We start from the raw sequence: 26,993 nt of genomic DNA, 5'->3' as shown, positions 1-26,993 counted from the left end.
GTTCCTCTTCATATGTTATCATTTGTTCTTTTCGATCTTACCGGTGGGTCGTTGAAGTCTTTTCTTAAGATTGTGCGATATCTCTCTTAATCCTTTCTACGAGAGTAAGTAGTATGCCAAATCTGTTGCTTGTCATCAATTTAATTGATGAAGGATAAGCATAATGTAATTCTTATTCTTGTTTGATCCAAGTGATTAATTCCTTATTCCGGAGGTTCATCAAAATTCTTGATTTCTTTTGTTCATCTTTCTTTTCCGGAGTTCCAAGTTTTTCCGCATTATCTCGTCGCGAAGCTCCATCTAAATCATCGCAAGGCTTCACCTTGTGTTTTCAACTTCTCTTTCTTTCTATCATCCTTTTATTACCGGAGTTCTTCATGGAGGTTCTACATGGTGGTTCGTCAAGGATTCCTTTCATTCTTCAATTGTTCGTCAAGATTTCTCCCAAAGCAATGATCCGCCAAGCTATATTTCAAGTATTCTTCATCTTGCATTTCGAAGTGCAATTCTTTCATATCTCATCTTTTGAGGTGGTGTCATGTCATTCTTGATAATTTCCCTTCGTGTTTCATGATTCACAAGTTATCAAGTATGTGGTATTTTAAATCCATTAATCTCTTCGTTGGAGTAATCTTGTGTCATATTTCACCTTAAGCATTCCCTAAGGATTGTTGCTATTTATGGTGCTTATAAATGACCCAAGTTCTTCATTTATCCTCCCGGTGAAACAAGGTTCTCGTCTCCTTGCTGATATCAATCCAATGTATGGTTTCCGTTAGTGGCCGTTTGTCACCTCATAGTGTTGAGATGTTTCCATAAGCCCACTACAAGCTTATTCTTTTCGTTGTTGATTTTCCAACAACCCCGTGCAATCCTTCTTTGCAAGGATGCTTTTTAAGCTCATTTGTGGCAGAAGTTGGCATTTTCTTCTACATTCTTTTATTACAATGAGCTATCTTCTATTCTTTCTTCCGGGGGCAATGTGATGTTGCTCTCTTCACTCATCATCTCGGATTGTGAGGACCATGTTCTTTTCATGCTTATCCGTGAGTGTCGTGTCCTCTTTTCAAGTATCCGCTCATCTTGTCTAGTTCATGTTCAATTCCTTCCATTTACAGTCGGAGTGCTGTCCAAATTATATCAATCTTATTCCTTCCCTATCTTGTTTTAACCGGGGTGTTGTGTCTATCATTCCTCTTCTAACCGGAGTCTCATCCAAGTGCTTTTGTTTTTCCAAGTTCATACTCTTTGCCTTCCATTCCAGCCGGAGTGTTGTCATAATTGATCTTTAACGTTCCTTGTACATCTCATTTCAACCGAAGTGCTTGAATGTACTTTTTGTCCATTGCAACCCTTTTCTTATTTCTTTCAACCTACAAGGTTCTAGTAATGTTCCTTGTTCCTCTTTTCTAATGGAGTGTTTCCAACTTTGTTCGTATTCCTTCTTTGAATTTGTTCAACCTCGCAGGGTTCTTTGGTTTCACTCATTTGTCAAAGAAGCAACTTAGTTTTACCTCTTCTATTCCTCTTCCGTTTCTCTCCGGTGCCATCCCTAGATCTTGGGACGAGATCCTCTTGTAGTGGTGGAGTGTTGTGGCGCCCTAAGACCGACGGTCTAGATGCCCTCCATGTTTTCCGTGTCAGCTGTGTTTTATTTGCTTGCTGCATTTCATATAGCATCGTTTGCATTGCATCATGTCATCAGGCTTCATCTCTTTATTTTTGTCTACATCTCTAATAAATAAATCGCGTGGATCTCTAATCCTTTTAAATCAAGGGAATGCACATGGTGAATTCTCTTTATAACTTATCCTCCCAATATCTAGGGAGCTATAACAAAGTATACCATTTATTTGGAATCAACCCAAAACAAACTCGCATTTTAAATCCCTTCTGTTCCCAAATATTTAAATCCTTGATCTTTCTCCCTTTACCACAACCTAGTTGTGGAGCTTTGGTAATATGTCAAAGTACTCGCATGCCATCTCCGGCAATTTAGGTTGTTTGGTCCTCCATATAAATCCCTTGCCTCCTCTTTCTTTTCTGATTTATGGAAAAGAAAACCCCCTTCTTTTTTTTCTTTTGGTCAGCCGAGCAGGCCTCGCGGCCTTTTCCAGTCCACCGAAATGGGCCAGTACCAGGCTAGCCCATTTGCATCTAGGCCATCCCTAGGCCCAGCCCCGCCCCGACCTAACCCTACCCTCCTCTCGATCTCACCTTTTCCCTCCCGCAGCGCCGCCATCTCCCCTTTCCCTCCCGCAGCGCCGCCATCTCCCCCTCAAACCACTTCTCTCGATCTCTCCCTCCTGATCCCTCTGTTAGCGACCTCCACCACCTTGCCTTGTCTCCCTCATCCCATCCATCAATCACCCTCCACCTTGCTCGAGGCTCTCCTTGTTCCTCCATGCCCGCAAGACCTCGTCGCTGCCTCCCCGCCTCCGGCGACGTCCGTCGCCCGTCGCGCCATCTTCTGCACCGTTGCCTTGCCATGGCACCGCGCCTGTGCCACCGCTTCTCTGCTTCGTTTGGAGCTCCAAGTTCGCCAGTCATCGGAGCCGCTACCCGCTGCCAAACCGCCACCACGCGGTTCCCCTTGCCACACCTCCCCTGCTTCATGCCAAAGCTGACCCGGCCACTTTGTCCTTCGCTGCCCCATGGAGGCCTAAGCCATCGACCTCGCCGGGGCCTCCACCTCTGCCCCGCGCCGCAGCCATGCTCTGGTTGGAGAGGAGCTCGACCCTGAGCGCCTTCTGCCCATCCATGCCGCTGTCTTGTCCATGCTGCAGCCCCGCGTTGACTTCCACTGCTCATAGTAGTTCGTCATCTCCAGCGTTGCCCCTGCCCGAGTCAAGTCCCACCAAGTCCTGATGAATGCGGCAAGTCCTCAGCAAGACCTGTTTTTTGTCAAATTCGGCTACGCGGCTAAGACCTCAGATTTGGACCGCAAGCGGCAAGTACCCCACCGGCAAGACCACACGGACACTCGAACGACTACATACCAAAACACCAAGTCCCTCTTCGAATGTGTACGACTACCATCAACTTCGGATCCGTCAATCCAACAATGACTGTGTACAACTATCGGCGACCCCGAACGACTACGAAACGAGAACCTCTACTTCTCCTTCAAACGTGTACCACAACCGCCGCCTGAACGTCTACAGAACATGTACCACGGCCATCACTGAAGACCTCATGGACGTCAAGTTCCGTGTCGTGACCCCGAACATCTACGGACAGGAACCACTACTTCCCTCGACGAGCCGTGAATGACTACTTCCTCTACGAACCGATCCGCTTTCAAATGCATGCTTCGAAGGTATAACCGGCGAGAACGACCGTCCTAGAACGAATGCTAGTGATGTGTTGTATGAGATGCATGTGTTTGCTCCATGCCCGAATTGATCCTTGCATGTTCCTCGTTTCCTTGCCACCGTCATGGGACACCCGGTTTTCGGGATCACTCCCCACCACTCTTGCATGTTTCGCACATCCACCTTCTTTTGCACCGACATCTCGATGAGTTGTTGGATCATCGGAATGTTGCCGTGGCATCATTTCCATTGTCATTGCCGTGGCACCCCTTTCGTTTTCGCCATGATGACAAATGGTTCATAACATGCTCTTATCAACATTTTCAGATAATTGCATAAAACTTGCACTTGTCATCCGCATCATGATAACAATATTTAAAATGTTTAAAATTGTTGTTTGCATTAAATTGCTAAATGCATATGGGGATTTACTGGAATTGTTGTTTGATGTTTCCGGCCCCATTTAAATTGTTTATATTGTGTAGTTTACTTTTACCTCACCTCTTGCCATGTTTAACAACATTTAATATTGTTGGGTACATAAACAGGAGAGAACTAAATAAATCAATGTGGTGTTTCGTCTATATGCAACATGTTGCATATTGAGCTCCACTTAACTTGTACTTTTGTTTGTGCACTTTGCCGTGCCATGCATATTTAAACCGGACATGGATCATACTTGGTTGTGCATCATTGCATGTTTATGTGATGGTTGTTTACTATGTTGCTTGCTCCTTTCCGGGTTGCTTCTCGCGTTAGCTTCGGTTTCGTTCCGGAGTAGTGAGGATCCGTTCAACTATGTCTATTTGTCTTCTTCTTGGACTCGTTCTTCTACCTTGCGGGATCCCAGGCAAGATGACGATACCCTTGAAATCACTTCTATCTTTGCTTGCTAGTTGTTTGCCTATTGCTATGTCGCGATACCTGCCACTTGTTATATCATGCCTCCCATATTGCCTTGCCAAGCCCTAACCCACCATTCCAAGCAAACTGTTGTTTGGCTATGTTACCGCTTTTGCTCAGCCCCTCTTATAGCGTTGCTAGTTGCAGGTAAAGATGAAGCTTGTTCCATGCTGGAACATGGATATTGTTGGGATATCATTATTATATCTTATTTACTTTAATGCATCTATATACTTGGTAAAGGGTGGAAGGCTCGGCCTTATGCCTGGTGTTTTGTTCCACTCTTGCTGTCCTTGTTTCCGTCATACCGGTGTTATGTTCCTTGATTTTGTGTTCCTTATGTAGGTGGGTGTTATGGGAACCCCTTGATAGTTTGCTTTGAGTAAAACTCCTCCAGCAAGGCCCAACCTTGGTTTTAACATTTGCCACCTAAGCCTTTTTCCCTTGGGTTCTGCAGAGTCAAGGGTCATCTTATATTAAACCCCTGGGCCAGTGCTCCTCCGAGTGTTGGTCCAAACTGGGCAATGTGCGGCGCCCCCTGGGCAACCAGGGTTTATGCCAACGCGATGTCTGGCCAATCCGGTGTGCCCTAAGAACGAGATACATGCGACTCCTATTGGGATTTGTCGGCATATCGAGCGGCTTTGCTGGTCTTGTTTTACGATTGTCGAAATGTCTTGTAATCGGGATTCTGAGACTGATCGGGTCTTTCTGGGAGAAGGAATATCCTTCGTTGACCGTGAGAGCTTGTGATGGGATAACTTGGGACACCCCTGCAGGGTATAATCTTTCGAGAGCCGTGCCCGTGGTTATGTGGCAGATGGGAATTTGTTAATATCCAGTTGTAGAGAACTTGACACTTGACTTAATTAAGATGCATTAACCGTGTGTGCAGCCGTGATGGTCTCTTTTCGGTGAAGTCCGCGAAGTGAACACGGTTTTGGAGTTATGTTTGTGCGTAAGTAGTTTCAGGATCACTTCTTGATCACTTCTAGCTTCACGACCATTGCGTTACTTCTCTTCTCGCTCTCATTTGTGTATGTTAGGAACCATATATGCTTAGTGCTTGCTGCAGCTCCACCTCATTACCCTATCCTACCAATAAGCTTAAATAGTCTTGATCTCGCAGGTGTGAGATTGTTGAGTCCTCGTGACTCACAGATACTTCCAAACAGTTGCAGGTGCCGATGATAGCAGTGTAGGTGATGCAACCTAGTTCAAGTGGGAGCTCGAAGAAGATCTTTGATCGTTACGATGTTTCATTTCCTGTTGATCATTAGTGGAGCCTAGTTGGGACGTTCGGGGATCTAGCATTTGGGGTTGTCTTCTTTTATTTTGGTTCCGTAGTCGGACCTTGATTGTACTCTGGATGATGTATGTTTAACTTGTATTTGTGCGAAGTGGCGATTGTAAGCCAACTCTTTATCCCTTTCTTATTCAGTACATGGGATTCTGTGAAGATTACCCCTCTTGCGACAAACCTACCATGCGGCTATGCCTGTAAGTCGTGCCCTGACACGTGGGAGATATAGCCGCATCGTGCGTGTGACACTTGTCACATTGGGCCCGGGTGCCATGATTTCAGATCTGAACCATTTTTGAATTTATCATTATATCCATGTTCTAGATCCAATCTTGCAAGTTATAGTCACCTACTACGTGTTATGATCTGGCAACCCCAGAGTGACATGAACCGGGCCCAGTACCGGTGATGACCATAGTTTGAGGAGTTCACGTATTCACTATGTGTTAATGCTTTGTTCCGGTTCTCTATTAAAATGAGGCCTTAATATCCCTTAGTTTCCAATATGGACCGCGCTACCATGGGAGGGTAGGGCAAAAGATGTCATGCAAGTTCTTTTAATAAAGCACGTATGACTATTTATGGAATACATGCGTACATTATATCAATAAACTGGAGCTAGTGCTTTATCGCACTAGTTTATAACGGTCTCATGATGAATATCATCCAACAAGTCACCGATCCAATGACTACGAACTTTTCCATATTGTTTCTGCTAAGTTACTACTGTTATCATAACTGTTACACTTGCTACAAAATTACCGCTATCACTATTACTGTTACTATTGCTGTTGCTACTACTATCAAAACTATCAAAAATACTTTGCTACTGATCACTTTGCTGCATTTAATTAATCTCCAGGTGTGGTTGAATTGACAACTCACCTTCTAATACCTTCAAATATTCTTTGGCTCCCATTGTATCGAATCTATAAATTTGGGTTGAATACTCTACCCTCGAAAACTATTGTGATCCCCTGATACTTGTGGGTTATCAAGACATTTTTCTGGCACTGTTGCTGGGGAGCATAGCTATATTTGTTGAGTCACTTGGTATTATTATCATATTATCACTATGAAGAATCTGAAGGATGCCAAGACTAAGATATTTCCCTCAAAAATGAGGGGAGGTAATGAACTGCCATCCAGTTCTGCTTTGGATTCACCTTCTATTATAAGTAAACTTGCAACACCACCACATGCTATTAATTCTGATATGTTGTAAGTTATAGATGATGCTACTTCTACTATGAATGATTTTTATGATGATGCTAGTACCTTGCTTGATAATGATGATGTGCCACTTGGTGAATTCCTTGATACACAAATTGCTAGAGTTATACAACATGATGTTGAATCTGATGATGAGCTTGAAACTTAATATCTTGAAACACCTTCTAGAACTAGCCTCCTAGATATGAATTGCCCAAGGTACCAGAAGGTTATGTTATGAGTGAAGAAGCAACTAGAAATATTCTTGCTTGCAATGATAGAGATGATCTAGAGAAATTATTACACAAGTTTAAAGAAAAATCTCTGAATGCTAGAATGAAATGTGATCCTAAGTTTGCTACTTCACCTATCTTTATTGATGATAAGGATTATGAATTCTGTGTCGACCCAAAGTTAGTTACTCTAGTTGAATCTGATCCTTTCCATGGTTATGAAATGTTGTGGCACATCTTACTAAGTTGAATGACATAGCCACCCTTTTTACTCATGATGAGAAAACTCGCTATTACTTTATTCTCAAATTATTTCCTTTCTCATTAAAGGGTGATGCTAAATCTTGGTACAATACTCTTGCTCATGGTTGTGTGCGTAGTCCCCAGGATATGATTTATTACTTCTCTGAAAAATATTTTCCTGCTCATATGAAACAAGCTGCCTTACAAGAAATATTTAACTTTGTGCAAACTAAAGAAGAGAGTCTCCCACAAGCTTGGGGGAGGCTTTGCCTGTTACTTAATGCTTTACCTGATCATCCTTTTAAGAAAAATGAAATACTTGATATCTTCTATAATGGACTAACCGATGCTTCTAGGGACTTCCTAGATAGTTGTGCTGGTTGTGTTTTCATGGAACGAACGGTTGGGCAAGCTGAAGAATTATTGAATAACATTGAAAAATTATGATGATTAGACTATTCCTGAATCACCGCCTAAACACACTCTGAAGAAGAGGGGTATATTATATCTCAGTCCCGAAGATATGCAAGATGCAAAGAAATCTATGAAGGAAAAAAGGTATTAAAGACGAGGATGTTAAAAATTTAACTCCTATTGAAGAAATACATGGGCTTAATACACCACCAATGCCTAAGGTGGTAGAGGTAAATTCTCTTGTGAAGTTCAATGATAATGATAATCCTTACAATATGCATCCTAGCCAATGCCTTTATGAGTTTGAAAACTACATTAGAAAACAAGATCGCTTCAATGCAAATGTTATGAAACAATTGAAATATAATTCTGATATGATTGCTCGCTTAAGTGACTTGTTATTTAGAATATCAAATGATGTTAGAGGTGTTGGAAAACATGCTTCTATGTTTCAAACTCAATTAGATCAAGTTGGTAAATCTCAAAGAGAATTGCTTGATGAAATGAATAATTATATGGATGACTTTATTGTTAGAGTTGCAACTAGAGGAGCTAAAATGACTCAGGATACACTTTATCCTAAGGGACACCCTAAAATAATTGAACAAGATTCACAAAGAGCTAACACTAGTGCACCTAGTACTTCTAGAAAGAAAAAGAAAAAGAAAAATGATAGGACTTTGCATGCCTCTTGTCGGGGGAAAGCGAGACCTATGGGATCATTGGGATCCCTTCTACGGTTGGCAGGCGCGGGGTTGTGGAAAGAGCGGGTCTTCCAGGAAGGACATGGATCGTTTACCCAGGTTCGGGCCGCAAAGATGTGCAATACCATAGTCCTGCTTTGGTGGATGTATTTGAGTGTTTTTGTGTTCTTGAGCTAGCTACGGGGTGCTACTTTGCCCAAAAGATCCGAATCCCTCTCCTGGACGCCCCGGGCCACCTTTTATAGGTGAAAACGGGTTTCCACAATGGCACACGGGAGGTGGAAAGGTCTACAATAGGTGAGTATATCCTCTGGCCCCGTCGTACAAACGCATTTAATGGGATGCCGAGGTGCCCCTCTCACTTTATCGGGGACGGCAAGGAAACACATCCCAGTTGTCGCCGCCATGCCTGGCTCCGACACGCATCCGAGCTAACAAGGTGTCGTGGCGCCACGTTGGCTGGCTGCTGCGCTGGCGCGGTGGTGGAGCCTTCACGAAGATCTGCATGCCACCACGCATGTGCTTGCTGAGTCAGTGTAGAGGCCACGCGCTGCCATGCACATGTCTGCTCAGCTGGTCGAGCTGGCAGCTGTATGGGAGCGGCGGTGGAACCTTTGGCAGATGCGGGCCTGGCTACGGCCCTGCATGCGTCCTCGGCAAGGGCCTTGCCGAGGGCTCGGCAAGGGTCTCGCTGCGGCACCGTGGTCGTCCCCGGCAAGGACCTTGCCGGGGTTCATCATTTTCTGGACCTCATCTGATCTTGCGTATCTAAGATCTCTACAAAGATCTGCATGCCGCCATGGAGGTACCCCCGAGCCTTGGTTCCAACATGGTGTTGGAATCCCTTGGGCTCAAGGATGGCACTCTCTGCTGGCGTCAAGCAAGTTGCCCCGGTAAGGATCTTGCCGAGGCTACGGAAGCCACTCCGGCAAGGGTCTTGCTGGGGGAGTCCACCTCGCCCTCTTGCTTTCTTTGCGCCTTCGGTCTTGGCATTTCTTTGGTCATCTTACGCTTCGGTTTCCCTCCTCTGCCATGCTTAGCGTGGTCGTGGGCACGGCTCTGACTGCCCATGCACATGTTAAGGGGTGCAAAAGGAGAGCCCCTACTTTTGTACACCGACAGGAGCCCCCGGGCCTGGGCCACACATAAGCGCGACACGTTGTTGGGGTAGGCCCAAAACGGTGCACGGGCAGGTGCGGCGGATTTTTACCGCAGTAATTCCCATCCACTGCACTTCCCCACGACCCGCGTTGAATGCGCGACATGGAGGGTCATGCGTGACATGGGGGTCGTGCGTGGGGCGGTTTCCGCACGCATGCGTCACATCGTGGTAAAGAGGCGGCCTGCGCCTTCCCCGTAAAAAGGAACGACGGCGGGCGCGCTGCTCATTTACCCTTGTGTCTTCTCCGATCTCGGAACCGCCGTGCCTTCTGTCTTCCTTCTCAAGCCCCCGCTCTTTCTCGCCGCCACTGCGTTTTCGCTGGCCTTCCCCCTCCACCTTTCGAAGCCGCCATTGCACCCAAAATTGGCAAGGGCAAGGGAGCGGCCGAGGACGTCGGAGGGACAGAGTCGCCGGAGAATGAGTCGGCAGCGCGGCGGACGCAGCTCACCTATTTTCCCTCAACGGTCGACGCGGTCCACCTCCGGGACAACTTCAAGCTGCTGTGGGGGGGTCAAGACGGAGGGAGAGAAGATGGGGCACCCGGCCACGCATGTCATCCCTGCGTATTGCGCTAAGGCCGCCCCAAATCGGTACCCATTCTTCGTCGACTACTTTTCTTGCGGCCTCTGCCCCCCTTTCTCCGATTTCTTCAGCTACATCATGCACACCTATGGCTTTCACCTTCTAGATTTTACTCCAAATGTCGTGGCGTGCATGGCTCTTTTCGCCCATCTCTGTGAGGGTTTTGCCGGAGTGCTCCCCAGCACGGCGCTCTTCCGCCACTACTTTTACCCTCGGATCCAGAGGGGAGGCGCCACCTCTGGTTGCATCACTTGGATCCCAAGGGCCCTGGAGAGGGGGACGTATCCAGAGGGCGCCCGTAAGGGGAGGTGGGAGGAGTGGCGGAGCCGGTGGTGTTGGATTGAGGAGGAGGACCCACAGGAGTTCTGCTAGGTTCGCCAGGTTCCGCCGGTTCGCAGAGATGACTGGAGCGACATCGATGCCTAGGATAAGAAGCTCACGGTCTCCACCACCAGGATCCACCACCTTGCCGCTGCCGGGCTCACCCTGGAGATGATCGGGGGGGGGGATTTCATCCGCCGCCGCATCACTCCTATGCACAACAAGGGGAGGCCGGCTTGGCTTTTCAGCAACGTGGCCGACATCATGCGGCTTCGCCCTAGTCTGAACAATAACTTCACGGTGTTGGCGCATGCTCACTTCTGCCAGCGGATTTTTCAGCTTGACGTGAGCCACGACGGTAAAGCCAAGAGGTCCAACAAGGCCGGGAAGGCCGGCAAGGTCGCCAAGGGGCCCTTGTTTGGGTTGCCAGTGGGGGTAGTCCCGCTGAGCAACAATTCTCGCCAGTCCGACATCATTGCCATGATGCCGAACTTCAACGCGCACAGCCTCAATCCGAATTGGGCCGAGCCGGAGGAGGAAAAGGTGCAGGAGTTCTTCGACACCTTGGTGGAGGGGTATGTCCGTGCCGAGCCGCTGCTCGTCCAGGACACCACCTAGACGGAGTTGGACTACATTGCCGCCAGGGCAGCGGAGGCGGAGCTCGCCAGGGAGGCCGGCAGCGCTGGCGGCATGGAGGACGAGGCCGCGACGGCCGCGGAGGAGAAGGAGCTCGCCCAGTGGGTGGAATCTACTGGGAAGGTTGAGGGAGTCCTGGACTGAGGGGTCCTCCGGCGTCCGGCCTTGTTGGCCATGGGCCGGACTGATGGGCTGGGAAGATACGAAGACCGAAGACTGCACCCGTGTCCGGATGGGACTCTCCTTGGCGTGGAAGGAAAGCTTGGCATCGAATATGTAGACTCCTTTCTTTGTAACCGACCTTATGTAACCCTAGATCCTTCCGGTGTCTATATAAACCAGAGGACTTAGTCTGGATAGGAGAGATTCTTTATCATAGCCATACAAGCTAGACCTCTAGGGTTTAGCCATTACAATCTCGAGGTAGATCAACTCTTGTAGTACTCATATTCATCAATATCAATCAAGCAGGACGTAGGGTATTACCTCCATAGAGAGGGCCCGAACCTGGGTAAACATCGTGTCCCTTGTCTCCTGTTTCCATCGACCTTAGACGCACAGTTCGGGACCCCCTACCCGAGATCCGCCAGTTTTGACACCGACATTGGTGCCTTCATTGAGAGTTCCACCGTGATGTTGCCAAAAGGTTTGATGGCCCCTTCGATCGTCAATAATGACGCTATCCAAGGAGAAACTTCCCTCCCCGGATAGATCTTCGTGTTCGGCGGCTTCCTACTGCAGGCCAACTCGTTTGGCCATCTAGAGCAGATCAAAGCTACGCCCCTGGCCATGAGGTCAGATTTGGGAGCTTGAACTACGTTGCGGACATCCGTGGAGACTTGGTCTTCGCCGGATTCGATACCGCGGCAGCCGCTCCTGGTCACCCCGATGATCATGACCTAAATTTGTCATCTGGCTGCATCAAGGAGATTGGTCTTGTAACTGCTCTGGCTATAGATCCGGAGCAAGCTGCACCATCCAAGGACGGGAGGATCAACCCCACCATGGAGGCCACAGATTCCATGGCGTTGGAGACGCACATAGACTTAACCTCTCACGACGTTTTTGTCAGCGGAACTCCAGACTCGTCTCCGGTCCTAAGTTCCGAATCACGTGAGCCCGCGAACGCCGAGCTTGATAGTTTGACGATCTTCGAATTCAGCGCCGCCGACATCTTCCAGCACTCACCTTTGGGCAATGTTCTAAACTCATTGAAAAACCTGTCCTTGGCGGAGGACTCATAGCCGAACTATATCCGGCTCGAACTAGGGGCTGACGGTGGAGAATTTTGCTTCCCACCCGCCACCCACTTCATAGCCATGGTCGAGGATTTGACCGACAAACTTGATTATGACGGTATGGACGACGATGTCGGAGAAGAAGAGGCCCAAAACCCACCGTTCACCGGACGCTGGACAGGCACTTCCTCGTATGATGTATACATGGTGGATGCACCAAAGGAGATTAGCAGCGAGGACAAGGAAGATCCAGCTGAGGATAAACCTTCTGAAATACAGTCCAAGGGCCGGCATGAGCGGCGCCGCTCTAAGTCATGCCGCAGTAAAGATAGCAACACCGGCACAGGGGAAGATAACACTCCAGAAGGTGCCGAAGACAATGAAGACCCCGTTGATACAGCTAATGAACAAGATGAACTGGAAGATGAGCAGGCTAGCCCTGGTAAACAAGCCACACACAAAGATTCGGAGGACGATAATTACCTTCCACTCTCCGAGGATGAGGTGAGCCTCGGCACTGAGGATTTCATCGTGCCTGCGGAACCTCTTGAGCAGGAGCGCTTCAAGCGCCAGCTAATAGCCACGGCAAGGAGCCTAAAAAAAGAAGCAGCAGCAGCTTCAAGCTGACCAAGATCTGCTCAATGATAAATGGACCAATGTCCTATGTTGTAGGGTGGAACCCTAAGTGGAGATCTTTCATGAATTGGAGGAGAATTCCCAAGAACAAGATGAACACAAGAGATAGAAAACACTCAAATTGACTAGATCCAATCACACATATGCTAGATCCAAGAACACACAAGAGTTCACAATGATCCAAGAACAACAAAAGAAAGATACAAGGTACTAGTTCATCCCAATCCTATGAGGAATGAGGTCTTGATTATCCTATGATGGGGATCCTTCTCCAAGAGGAGGCCTTGATATCCACAAGAGGATCTTCTCCAAGAGGAGGCCTTGATCTCCAAGAGGAACTTCTACAAGAGGAGGTCTAGATCTCCACGAGGAGGAAGATGAGCAAAGCTCTCTCTATGTCTATCCAATCCTTTCCTCCTCCCTAACAAATGGTCTAGGTATGGAATATATAGGTGGTTGGAGGTGAGGGACGAGGTGGATGAAGAGGAGGCCCAAACAGCAATCATAACCGTCCATCCTGTAGGGCCTATGCGCACGGGGTAAGTTGGGCCTGTGCGCACGGTACAAGCCCGTGCGCATGGGGTGCTCCAGCGCCAGCTCCCTGTGTAGTCCGTGCGCATGGGGTCTTCGAGGCCCGTGGGCACGGGGTCGCCTGGGAGGTGCAGAGTTGATCTTGTTGCACTTCTTCTTCCTCCTTGTGGCCTTGGGGTCCTTCTCCTTGGCCTCCGGGATGCTCCCCAACTGCTTGGTGGCGGTCGTCCTCGTACCTAGTGATGCACATGATCCATGGTGAGGTAGCAACCAAGTCCTATGGATATTCATGTAAATCTTGGAGAGGAGCGGGTTCACCTTAGGTTCGTTAGGTCCACTTGGGGCTTGAGGTGCAATGAAGGTGAACATGGTGATGTCCATAGTATGCTCCGCATCATCCCCTCCCCCTTGGGAAAGATCTGACCTCGGATTGTAAACCATATCACCATGGGAAAGAGATGATGTTGCCATGTATAAGTTGATGATCACCAAGCATTCGTCCTCACGTAGCTTGAAATGGGCACTCTCCAATGTCACACCCTCTTGAAATTCCTTCAAAAGGAGCAAAGATAACGAGCACTTGGAAAAACAAATGTGGTTGGCATTAGAGCAAAACCAAGCATTCAAGTGGTGATTCACCGAACAAGTGTCGTCATCATGCATAGCATATGGTGTAACAAAGGATTGTGACATGGCATGAAGCACATAAATTGAGCGAAATCAAGGACATCATTGAAACAAGCATGTAGATGTGAGGTAGAGATGCAAATATGTGTGTCAAGAGAATACGCCTCTACCTCAAACTCATAGAAGGCATGCATAAGTCGCTCAACAAATGGTCTATGGTATGCATATGAAGCATTCAAAACACCAAATATAATGAGAAGTCTAAACACATGGGGCAAGTGCAAGATAATCCAAGCATAAAGTGCATATGGTGTATTGAAGATATCAAGGCACTCAACACAAAGGAAAGAGCAATTGTTCAAAATGTGTGAGGCAGTCAAGTCAATCATGTGGTGCAAGCTAGTAGTGTGAAGATGCAACATGTTAGAAGGAATCACGGCAAGCATGTCATGTGTGCAAATGGTGGGCATGAATAATTCACATGACATAGCACAAGCATGAAAGCAAGATATGAGGAAGGTATCATCATTGTATTGGCGAGAGGCCATATGTACATAGCAATGGGGCATAATGACTCTCCCAACACAACAAGCATCGATTGCATTGGGCACAAAGAAATCATGGCAATAGCTACTAGTATCTCCACCAAGCATGCAAATACACATAGGAATAGTATAATGATGAATCATGGGTAGATGTAAGCAAGGGTCACAATTGCGTGGCAAAAGCATGGAAAGAGGCATAGCATGTACAGTGAAAACGAGAAAATGGGCATAACGTAACAAGATATATATATATATATATATATATATATATATATATATAACCCAAAGCCGTGTGAGAGCCAAGTAGAAGACATGCGCGTAGTCGTGGCGCAAAGTGAGCGGTGGTAAGGATAGTCCACGTGATCCCAATGCATCCTTTCTCTCAGGAGTTCGTTTTGTCAACTCTTGGGATTGAGAGGTTGACGAGTATACGTGAGTACCTACACACAACAAAAACAAAGGGAAAATTGTGTGTTCGTGGTAGATGTACACATCATCCATCATGATGCGTATGTGCTTGTGTTGGTTAGCACAAAATATCCAATGCTCAAATAAATGAGATGCATGGTAGAGAAACATGTCATCCATCATGATGGGTTTGTCGTTATGTATAGCATAATGGAGACTCAAGTTGTGTAATGCATCATGGGACATATCTAGAGCATTGTTATGCGTGGAATGCATATGGTGCAAGCAATGATGAGAATCATGCAAAGTATGGAATGCATCAAAATCTCCTAATATGTATGAGGAAACTATGGGGGTCTCCTCATGAGCAATATTGGAAACATCATATGGAGAAAATGGATGACATCCAAAACAATGCATATCCGAAGCTAGGTGGCTATGGCATGGCATATGAGATAAATGATGCAAAGGTAGCATGGCAATATCATCATAAGAGAAACAAATGCCAATAACCATCATCTCGTCATCTATGCCATATGTGCAAATAGGATTTATTTTAATGGGGCATGAAAAGTTACTATGTTGAGATTGAAGTGATGCAATATGGGATATCTCACTCATAGCATATGACAAGTTCAATGGATTATCAAACATGATGTGACCAAAAGAATTTTCACATGATATCCTATGGAGCATAGGATCACAACTAGGCAATTCGACATGCTCATCATCATATTCATCATAAATGGGTGGCATATAGAAACATAACATAGTATGCGATGAATCCGTAAGGTGATCATCATCATGCAAGCAATCATTTGCAAGATAGTACACTAGTGGGACAAGAGAAGCACCATCACCTATGTTACCTTTGGAGCTCCACTCATGTGGTGTTGGTGAGGTGTCGAAGACCGGGTCGTGGTCATCTTCATCATGATGGAACCATGTGGGGGGTGCATCGTATTCCACCATGGCCATCATCTTGTCCATAGTAAGGATGAAGTCGTCGAGGATCAGCGCATAATCATAAATGGGACCTAGCACCAAATGAGAAGACACAATAGAGGTAGAGGTCAAGTCGTTAGAGTTTAAAGTGGCATCACACGACCTATCAACTATCTCACTCTCTCTATGTGGTGGTTCATTCACTCCCTCAAGGTAGGTGCACTCAAACTCACATATGGTGGAGTCACTCTCATCTCAAGTGGTGGGGGTTGTGGCTCTCCTCACATGGGAGTTGTGGCAACTCGTCATATATGTTTCTAGTGGTGAAGTCACTCTCACTCTCCATATGGTGCAAAAGGCACTCAAGTAATCATGCGTCGCCATGGTCGAAGGGAAAATCCCATGCTCAACCATCTCCCTTGAGGGGCTTCTGAAGATGGAAGTGTCACCCTCGCTCGTAGGTGATCGCCTTGGACTTGATGATGTCGAAGTAGGCATACTTGTCGGAGGTAGGCGAAGATGTCGTACGTTGAAAGGCGAAGATGCCTTGATAACACTTGGCGAAGATGCCAAAGTGGTTGTAGTAGTCGTAGCTCCATCTTGGTGGTGCTCGTCTCACGGTCTTCTCTTGTACTCATGAAGGATTTCTTGATGGTGCCTCATGGTACTTGCATCTTGTGGCCGTAACAAAGACTTGCGACTTGAGCATCTCTGCTGTGAGGATGATGAAGAGGAAGAAGACTTGTAGTTGGCCCACACGTGTCGGATGTCATCCAATTGTGCGTCCATCTTGGTGTCGATGTAGTCCCTTGTCCGTGCTTCGCGTTGGTGAAAGTCAATGGTGAGTCGCTCAATGCCTCGCATTGCTCGTTGTAGTCCGAAGATGGGAGTTTTGGTAATGTAGTTGTTCGCGCCGTTGTTGTCGTGGAAGACCAGAGATGAAATGCCTTGCCTATCCATCACAAGACTCGAGCAAATGTGAGTGGAAGAAAGGAATGAACTAGACCAATGTACCTTATCCAATGTTGAAGATGGATCAATGATCACTCAATAATGTAATAAGGAAATAGCACAATTGGTACCGGATCTTTTCAATTCTCACACCTACACAAGTAAGGCTTATGGTGGAGCTCGGTGAGGATAGTGGAACAAAAATTTGATGCAAATTGTTAGCAAGAGTCAATAATGTTGGAAAAGATTCACAAGTTCGCAAGTGAAACAAGTAGACCAATAGCAATTGGTGGCACACGGAAACACACACACACGGATACAGAAAAGGGGTCGTGCAACCAAGGAATGAGCACAAGATGTGGAATCCACGGGAAACGCTCGTGTTGCACAACTCAAGAGAGATGCTAGCACGAGTGCTCAATATGCGGATACGACACTTGTGCACAACCTATAAGATGCAAAATGTATGATCCTTTGATCCCAAGTATGCTATGTGTATGATGTTCCTGTGTTTTGCATACGATGATCGAAGATGATCAATATGGTATGCAATGTGGCAATGCTATGGCTCTTTCTTACAAGCTTTTTGTTGTCTTTTCTTTTGCTTAAAAGCTTATTCTCTTTTTTTGATATGGCCACTATGCGAAATGCACAAACCAAGATAGTGATTGTGTATATGCGGGAACAATCTTGTGACAGAAGAGATGATATGATGCCAAGATGATACCGATATGATATGGTATCTATGCAATGGAAGGTACGGATCACTAATGTGCACAAGTAACATTGCCGACAATAGTCAAATGGCTAGTTTCTATAGGCAAGTGATGCAAAAATGGGCTAAGGGGTTAACAATGTAATGGCAAGAATGTACAATGAAGGGATACCACGATACCAAGATGATATAGAGGTTACCATTCTTGCTTACGGTTAGGATGTCAAGATGGTGAAGATGTCAATGTCGATGACGACCTCATGGCGATGATGAGTGGTGGTGTTCTTGATGTAGATACCAAGATGATGTAGACCCATCCCTAAGTAGCCGAAACACCTTAGGAAACGGTAAAAACTGCATAGTCGAAATCTCATACGAAAAAGGTCAAATGGTGTAAGAGGAGATGGCAATGCGGAAGTGGTGGTGCTGGTTCATGAAGAAGCAACCGTCCCTAAGTAGCTGAAAACACCTTAGGAGACTCAAGTCACCACTCAAACAATCACAAATGCTATATTAGCAAAAAGGGTTAGGTTGGGGAAGGCTATGGTGGTTTTGTAGATGATATGGTGGAGGGCCTAGGCAAAGATGCCGAAATGTCAAAATTTTGATGGAGTCAAAAGGTGTTGTAACCTATCTAGGTGGATGGGGGATGTCAATAGCTACTCAATGAGCTAAAGAACGCGAAAATCGGACTCCGGATGTGGAAGTTATGGGCGAAACGGTGAAGTGCTCACGGCTGGCCTAGGAGGGCCATGTGCACGGGGTCTAGGGCACGGGGTCCCGTGCGCACAGTACACACACCGAGGGCATGGGGTCACCTAGGATACGCGAGTTTGGTGGAGTTCGTCGCAATCTGGGCTCCAAATGGATGGATTGCATTGCTGGGGTTTAGCTGGGGGATATGGGGTGGTATGGGAGGGTGGGGGGACAAAGGGGCAGCGGCGGAAGTGCACTGGAGGGGTCGTGTGCACAGGGTTTGCGAAGCCCGTGTCCACGGGGGCCCCTGTGCATGGGGTGCTCTGCGAGCGGACGAACTGCTCCGGATCCATGGATAATCTCGAATCTTAGGTCAAAATCGTAGGATGGAAGGTTGGGGAAGGTGGAGGAATGCTAGATCCACTTGAAACCAAGCAAATCCATGTATCAAATCCAACAAAACTTCTCAAACCAACAAATCACAAAAAAACATTGGGGCTATTTTTGGTGGGGAATTTTCAGAATTGGGACAAAATCAACAAAACTAGGCTAGAAAACAAAGAGGGGGGCTCCAATTTCGTGATCAACCTTGCTCCTGATACCAAGATGTTGTAGGGTGGAACCCTAAGTGGAGATCTTTCACGAATTGGAGGGGAATTCCCAAGAACAATATGAACACAAGAGAGAGAAAACACTCAAATTGACTAGATCCAATCACACATATGCTAAATCCAAGAACACACAAGAGTCCACAATGATCCAAGAACAACAAAAGAAAGATACAAGGTACTAGTTCATCCCAATCCTATGAGGAAAGAGGTCTTGATTATCCTATGATGGGGATCCTTCTCCAAGAGGAGGCCTTGATATCCACAAGAGGATCTTCTCCAAGAGGAGGCCTTGATCTCCATGAGGAGATTCTCCAAGAGGAGGTCTAGATCTCCACGAGGAGGAGGATGAGAAAAGCTCTCTCTATGTCTATCCAATCCTTTCCTCCTCCCTAACAAATGGTCTAGGTACGGAATATATAGGTGGCTGGAGGTGAGGGATAAGGTGGATGAAGAGGAGGCCCAAACAACAATCACAGCCTTCCATCCTCTAGGGCCCGTGCACACGGGGTAAGTTGGGCTCGTGTGTACAGTACAAGCCCGTGCGCACGGGGTACTCCAACGTCAGCTCCCCGTGTAGTCCGTGCGCACGGGGTCTTCGAGGCCCGTGGGCACGGGGTCGCCTGGGAGGTTCAAAGTTGATCTTGTTGCACTCCTTCTTCCTCCTTATGGCCTTGGGGTCCTTCTCCTTGGCCTCCAGGATGCTCACCAACTGCTTGGTGGCGGTCGTCCTCGTACCTAGTGATGCACATGATCCATGGTGAGGTAGCAACCAAGTCCTATGGATATTCATGTAAATCTTGGAGAGGAGTGGGTTCACCTTAGGTTCGCTAGGTCCACTTGGGTCTTGAGGGGAACGAAGGTGAACAAGGTGATGTCCATAGGATGCTCCGCATCATCCTAGTAGCCGAAGAATACGGCCTCAAGCGCCCAACCAAAAGCTACCCAAAGCACAAATTGCAACCTCAGTTTGACGAGGAGGCGCCGGAATACATTCCTCCATCGTACAATGCGGCTGACCGACCACCACGTGGTCGAGACAAAACGGCAAGTCACGCCGAACACCAGCCAGCCCCGCCTCAGCGCATAGGTAGAGGCAAATTAGCCCACGGTCACACATATGACCTCCGGCAAAACCTGAACAATAAAGCAGGACATACTAGATCAATCTACGGATCGCGAGGACATGCGTCGACACACGACGATGGCCACCTATTCGGATGTGACAAATTTAGTCATGCGCAGGCTGAAAACCGCAAACGGACTCCATCAGAGCTACGTCGCGATACAACCCGATATAGAGGTGCCACATGATACGTCTCCAACGTATCTATAATTTTTTATTGTTCCATGCTATTATATTATCAATCTTGGATGTTTAGATGCATTTATATGCTATTTTATATGATTTTTGGGACTAACCTATTAACCTAGAGCCCAGTGCCAGTTTCTGTTTTTTCCTTGTTTTAGAGTATCACAGAAAAGGAAAATCAAATGGAGTCCAATTGACCTCAAACTTCACGGAACTTATTTTTGGACCAGAAGAAGCCCACGGAGTATCCTAGATGGACCAGAAGAGTCCCGGGCTGCCCATGAGGGTGGGGGGCGCGCCCACCCCCCCTGGGCGCGCCCCCTACCTCATGGACAGCCCGGAGATCCACCGACGTAGTTCTTCCTCCTATATATACCCATAGACCCTAAAAACTTCGGGGAGAAGAATAGATCGGAAGTTCCGCCGCCAGAAGCCTCCGTAGCCACCAAAAACCAATCTAGACCCGTTCCGGCACCCTGCCGGAGGGGGGAATCCCTCTCCGGTTGCCATCTTCATCATCCCGACGCTCTCCATGACGAGGAGGGAGTAGTTCTCCCTCGGAGATGAGGGTATGTACCAGTAGCTATGTGTTTGATCTCTCTCTCTCTGTCTCTCGTGTTCTTGAGGTGCTACGATCTTGATGTATCACGAGCTTTGCTATTATAGTTGGATCTTATGATGTTTCTCCCCCTCTACTCTCTTGTAATGGATTGAGTTTTCCCTTTGAATCTATCTTATCGGATTGAGTCTTTAAGGATTTGAGAACACTTGATGTATGTCTTGTGTGGGATACCCATGGTGACAATAGGGTATTCTATTGATCCACTTGATGTATGTTTTGGTGATCAACTTGTGGATTCCGCCCATGAACCTATGCATAGGGGTTGGCACACGTTTTCGTCTTGACTCTCCGGTAGAATCTTTGGGGCACTCTTTGAAGTACTTTGTTTTGGTTTGAATAGATGAATCTGAGATTCTGTGATGCATATCGTATAATCATACCCACGAATACTTGAGGTGACATTGGAGTATCTAGATGACATTAGGGTTTTGGTTGATTTGTGTCCTAAGGTGTTATTCTAGTACGAACTCTATGATAGATTGAATGGAAAGAATAGATTCATGTTATTTTACTACGGCCTCTTGAATAGATTGCTCAGAAAGAATAACTTTGAGGTGGTTTCGTACCCTACCATAATCTCTTCGTTTGTTTTCCGCTATTAGTGACTCTGGAGTGAATCTTTGTTTCATGTTGAGAGATATTTATTTGATCCAATTATGTTATTATTGTTGAGTGAACTTGCACTAGTGAAAGTATGAACCCTAGGCCTTGTTTCGATGCATGGCAATACCGTTTGTGCTCACTTTTACCGTTAGTTACCTTGCTGCTTTTATATTTTCAGATTACAAAAACCTATATCTATCATCCATATTACACTTGTATCACCATCTCTTTGCCGAACTAGTGCACCTATACAATTTACCATTGTATTGGGTGTGTTGGGGACACAAGAGCTTCTTTGTTATTTGGTTGCAGGGTTGTTTGAGAGAGACCATCTTCATCCTATGCCTCCCACAGATTGATAAACCTTAGGTCATCCACTTGAGGGAAATTTGCTACTGTCCTACAAACCTCTGCACTTGGAGGCCCAACAACGTCTACAAGAACAAGGTTGTGTAGTAGACATCAAGCTCTTTTCTTGTGCCATTGCCAGGGAGGTTAGCGCTTGAAGGTATATCTCTAGATCTTGCAATCGAATCTTTTTGTTTCTTGTTTTATCACTAGTTTAGTCTATAAAACAAAACTACAAAAAATGGAATTAAGGGTATCTCATATGCTTCATCTTATTAATGTCTTTCATGAAAATAAGGATTCTGATAATTGTGCCAAAGTGTTAGAAGAAGAATGCATTAGAAAGTTTGGCACTAAATCTTTGTATGATGAGCATGATTGCAATGTTGTTAGTATGAATTCCTTGAATATCTATGATGCTAATTATATGCAAAGCCACAAGCTTGGGGATGCTATGTTTGATGAAGATGATATTTTTTGTCCCCCAAGTTTTGATGAGAAAATTTATTATGATGATAGCATGCCTCCTATTTATGATGATTATATTGATGAAATTGGATTTGGAGAGGTCATGACTTTATTTAGTAATGATTCCACTATTTCGGAAGAGGTTCCAATTTATTACAAGAACAAAGTTGCTATGTATGATGAATATTGTGATGACTTGTATGCTATTAAGTATAATGATAAAAATAAAACTTGTCATCATGATTTTAATTTTCAATTGGATTATGCCTCACATGATAGTTATTTTGTTGAGTTTGCTCCCACTATTATGAATGAGAAGAATTTTGCCTATGTGGTGAATAGTAAATTTTCTATGCTTGTAGATCATGAAAAGAATGTTTTATGTGATGGTTATATTGTTGAATTCATTCATGATGCTACTGAAAATTATTACGAGGGTGGAATATATGCTTGTAGGAATTGCAATAATATCAAGTTTCCTCTCTATGTGCTTAAAGTTTTGAAGTTATGCTTTTTTACCTTCCTATGCAAGTTGATTCTTGTTCCCACAAGTTATTTGCTCAAAAAATCCCTATGCATAGGAAGTGGGTTAGACTTAAATGTGCTAGTCATATTCTTCATGATGCTCTCTTTATGTTACAATTCTTATCTTTTAGGTGAGCATCGTTGAAATCATCATGCCTAGCTAGGGGCGTTAAACGATAGCGCTTGTTGGGAGGCAATCCAATTTTATTTTTGTTCCTTGCTTTTTTAACTGTTTAGTAATAAATAATTCATCTAGCCTCTGTTTAGATGTAGTTTTATGTTTTAATTAGTGTTTGTTCCAAGTAGAACCTTTGGGAAGACTTGGGGAAAGTCTTTGCGATCATGCTGTAAAAAAACAGACTCTTTAGCACTCACGAGATTTGCTGCCATTTCTCATTGGAGAGTGATATTTAGTTAATTCTTTTTGAAGATGATTAATATATAAATTCCTCACTTCTAGAAATTTATTTTAGAATTTTTGGGGTTCCAGAAGTATACGTTTGATCCAGATTACTACAGACTGTTCTGTTTTTGACAGATTCTGTTTTTTCGTGTGTTGTTTGCTTATCTTGATGAATCTATGGCTAGTAATAGAGTTTATGAACCATAGAAAAGTTGGAATACAGTAGGTTTAACACCAATATAAATAAAGAATGAGTTCATTACAGTACCTTGAAGTGGTGGTTTGTTTTCTTTTACTAACAGAGCTTACGAGTTTTTTGTTAAGTTTTGTGTTGTGAAGCTTTCAAGTTCCGGGTAAAGATTCAATGGACTATGGAATAAGGAGTGGCAAGAGCCTAAGCTTGGGGATGCACAAGGCACCCCATGGTAATATTCAAGGACAACCAAGAGCCTAAGCTTGGGGATGCCCCGGATGGCATCCCCTCTTTCGTCTTCGTTTATCGGTAACTTTACTTGGAGCTATATTTTTATTCACCACATGATATGTGTTTCGCTTGGAGCGTCATTTTATTTTATTTTGTTTTGCTTGCTGTTTAAATAAAATACCAAGAGCTGAAATTCTTAAATGTTAGAGAGTCTTCACATAGTTGCATAATTATTCGACTACACATTGATCTTCACTTATATCTTTTGGAGTAGTTTGTCATTTGCTCTAGTGCTTCACTTATATCTTTCTAGAGCACGGTGGTGGTTTTATTTTATATAAATAGATGAACTCTTGTGCTTCCCTTATATTATTTTGAGAGTCTTTAGGACAGCATGGTAGTTTGCTTTGGTTATGAAAATAGTCCTAATATGATGGGCATCCAAGTGGGGTATAATAAAAACTTTCATATAAATTGCATTGAATACTATGAAAAGTTTGATACTTGATAATTGTTTTGAGATATGAATATGGTGATATTAGAGTCATGCTAGTTGATCAGTTGTGAATTTGAGAAATACTTGTGTTGAATTTTGTGATTCCCGTAGCATGCACGTATGGTGAACCGTTATGTGATGAAGTCGGAGCATGATTTATTTATCGATTGTCTTCCTTATGAGTGGCGGTCGGGGACGAGCGATGGTCTTTTCCTACCAATCTATCCCCCTAGGAGCATGCGCGTAATACATTGTTTCGATAACTAATAGATTTTTGCAATAAGTATGTGAGTTCTTTATGACTAATGTTGAGTCCATGGATTATACGCACTCTCGCCCTTCCACCATTGCTAGCCTCTCTAATACCGCACACTTTTCGCCGGTATCATACACCCACCATATACCTTCCTCAAAACAGCCACCATACCTACCTATTATGGCATTTCCATAGCCATTCCGAGATATATTGCCATGCAACTTTCCACCGTTCCGTTTACTATGACACGCTCCATCATTGTCATATTTATTTGCATGATCGTGTAGTTGACATTGTATTTGTGGCAAAGCCACCATTCATAGATCTTTCATACTTGTCACTCTTGATTCATTGCAAATCCCGGTACACCGCCGGAGGCATTCATATAGAGTCATATCTTGTTCTAAGTATCAAGTTGTAATTCTTGAGTTGTAAGTAAATAGAAGTGTGATGATCATCATTATTAGAGCATTGTCCAAGTGAGGAAAGGATGATGGAGACTGTCGGTGTCAAAACCGGCGGATCTCGGGTAGGGGGTCCCGAACTATGCGTCTAGGATCGATGGTAACAAGAGGCAGGGGACACGATGTTTACCCAGGTTCGGGCCCTCTTGATGGAGGTAATACCCTACGTCCTGCTTGATTGATATTGATGATGGGAGTATTACAAAAGTTGATCTACCACGAGATCATAGAGGCTAAACCTTAGAAGCTAGCCTATGGTATGATTGTTGTATATGTTGTCTATCGACTAGCCTAGCCTCGGTTTATATAATGCACCAAAGGCCTAGGATAACAAGAGTCCTAGCCGAATACGCCGGTGGGGAGGAGTCCTTGTCTTGATCACCAAGACTTCTGGAATCTTCCATGTAGGCGGCAGTTGTCCGAACTGGCCCATCAGTATACGGCCATGGGGGTCCTCGACCCAATCTAACAGATCGGGAGATGACGTGTTGAGTACCCCCTAGTCCAGGACACCGTCAGTAGCCCCCTGAACCGGTCTTCAAGTTAGGGACGCTCCTCGATTCTTCGGAACTGTTCTTCATCTTCGGTTGTCGGTCTTGAAAACTGGTTCAACAAATCTTCCCATCTTCTATCTTGAGGATTGCCGAGCTAAATCTGAAGATCTCACACGTCGGGTATCCGAGGAGCCCTTTAAGTCTTCGACCTTTATCAATGCCTTGTTATTTTTATGCCACACCTCGGGTTTGAAGTTGTTCCCGGGAGGCAGTGTCCTCTTACGTCCGAGTTTTAACACCGGACTACATTCGAGGTATTTTTTGCAGCGGAGCACCAATGCCGGACCACTTCCGAGCTCCAACGCCGGAATGTATCCGAGCTCCAATGTCAGACTATGTCCAAGCTCCAACGCCGGACTATATCTGAGGTGTCATAAATCACGTTGGTTCAAAAAGGTTGAAGGAGTTTAGCAAAGATTAATGCCGGAAATGCCCTTTATGGAGCTAGCCACTAGTGCCCGAGCTTTATGTCGGACTGCTTCGGAGGTGGTGCACCACCTCGACTGTGGGCCGATTTTTTTGTCAATATTTTTGATTGGTGCAATTATTCTCTGCCGAGATATATAGCTAGTAGCCCTCAAGGTGTGTATCGGTTAAAAACCCGAGATGCACTTGAAGGATGACGTCAGACCGCTGATCCCAGTAGCCGCTGAGGCTCAGGTTGATTTGCAAAATTGGCCTGAGGATCAAGTCCTAGCTCGGCAGAATACTTCGGGACACAAAAAGTGGCGTGCTCAGTCCTCGAGACTCAGGTTGGGTGCGGCCGACCAACTTGAGGATCATAATCATCTTGGAAACTGTATTGCACTTAAAATTTTCTGCATTGGATAGGCAATGCAATAGCCCTCGAGAAACTGGTCGGGTGGCAACACCAAATCAGGGGAACGATGTGCCCCTTTAATATTTGTAAATAATAAGCCCGAAGCCCAGTAGCCCCTGAGCCTTAATGCGGGCATGGGTGGCCGAATTAGGGATCGATATCCCTAGTAAAATCACAAATTATGTGTAATGACTCTATGTATCCAAGTACTTTACGTCATTAATGCTCAGATCCGCATTGTACAAAACTTTGGTGACCGACCATCGGCTTCCACCTCCTTGGCCAATAGCCGAGGAGTGTTTGTCCTACTTTATAAAGCCTTTATGAGGGCAAAGATTTACGACACAGAAGGCAATCTGGCCATACGGTTTTATAAACAAAGGTACGCAGAGAGATATGTTATATTACTGTTTAACTTAAGAAATGTCTTCCAAAGAAAATAGTCCCGCTATCGGTTTCTTTCCTTGGGTTGGCATGCTAAGAATGATCATGAAACCTCAGCTCTAATGTAAGAGAAAAATATTGAGGATTTAGTTTGGGAGGCCAGTTACTAGCCCCCGGTAGTGTTCGGCGCCAGTCGAGGTCAAGCCGTAAACACTTCGGCCAATGTTATGAATGGCCCATCATTTAACATAGTCATCAGATCGCTGACCAGTTTACGCTTATTGTGACAGTCAGTTTTTGGCTTTCTCCACTGAGGTGCTTAACCATGTGAGCTGGAAGCACAATCGCAGTGGTTCTCCCTTTGCACACCTAGCCGAACAAAGTGGA

Source organism: Triticum aestivum, chromosome 1A (genome assembly GCF_018294505.1).
Source record: "Triticum aestivum cultivar Chinese Spring chromosome 1A, IWGSC CS RefSeq v2.1, whole genome shotgun sequence".
Taxonomy (NCBI): domain Eukaryota; kingdom Viridiplantae; phylum Streptophyta; class Magnoliopsida; order Poales; family Poaceae; genus Triticum; species Triticum aestivum.
Note: the sequence above shows the minus strand (reverse complement) of the source record.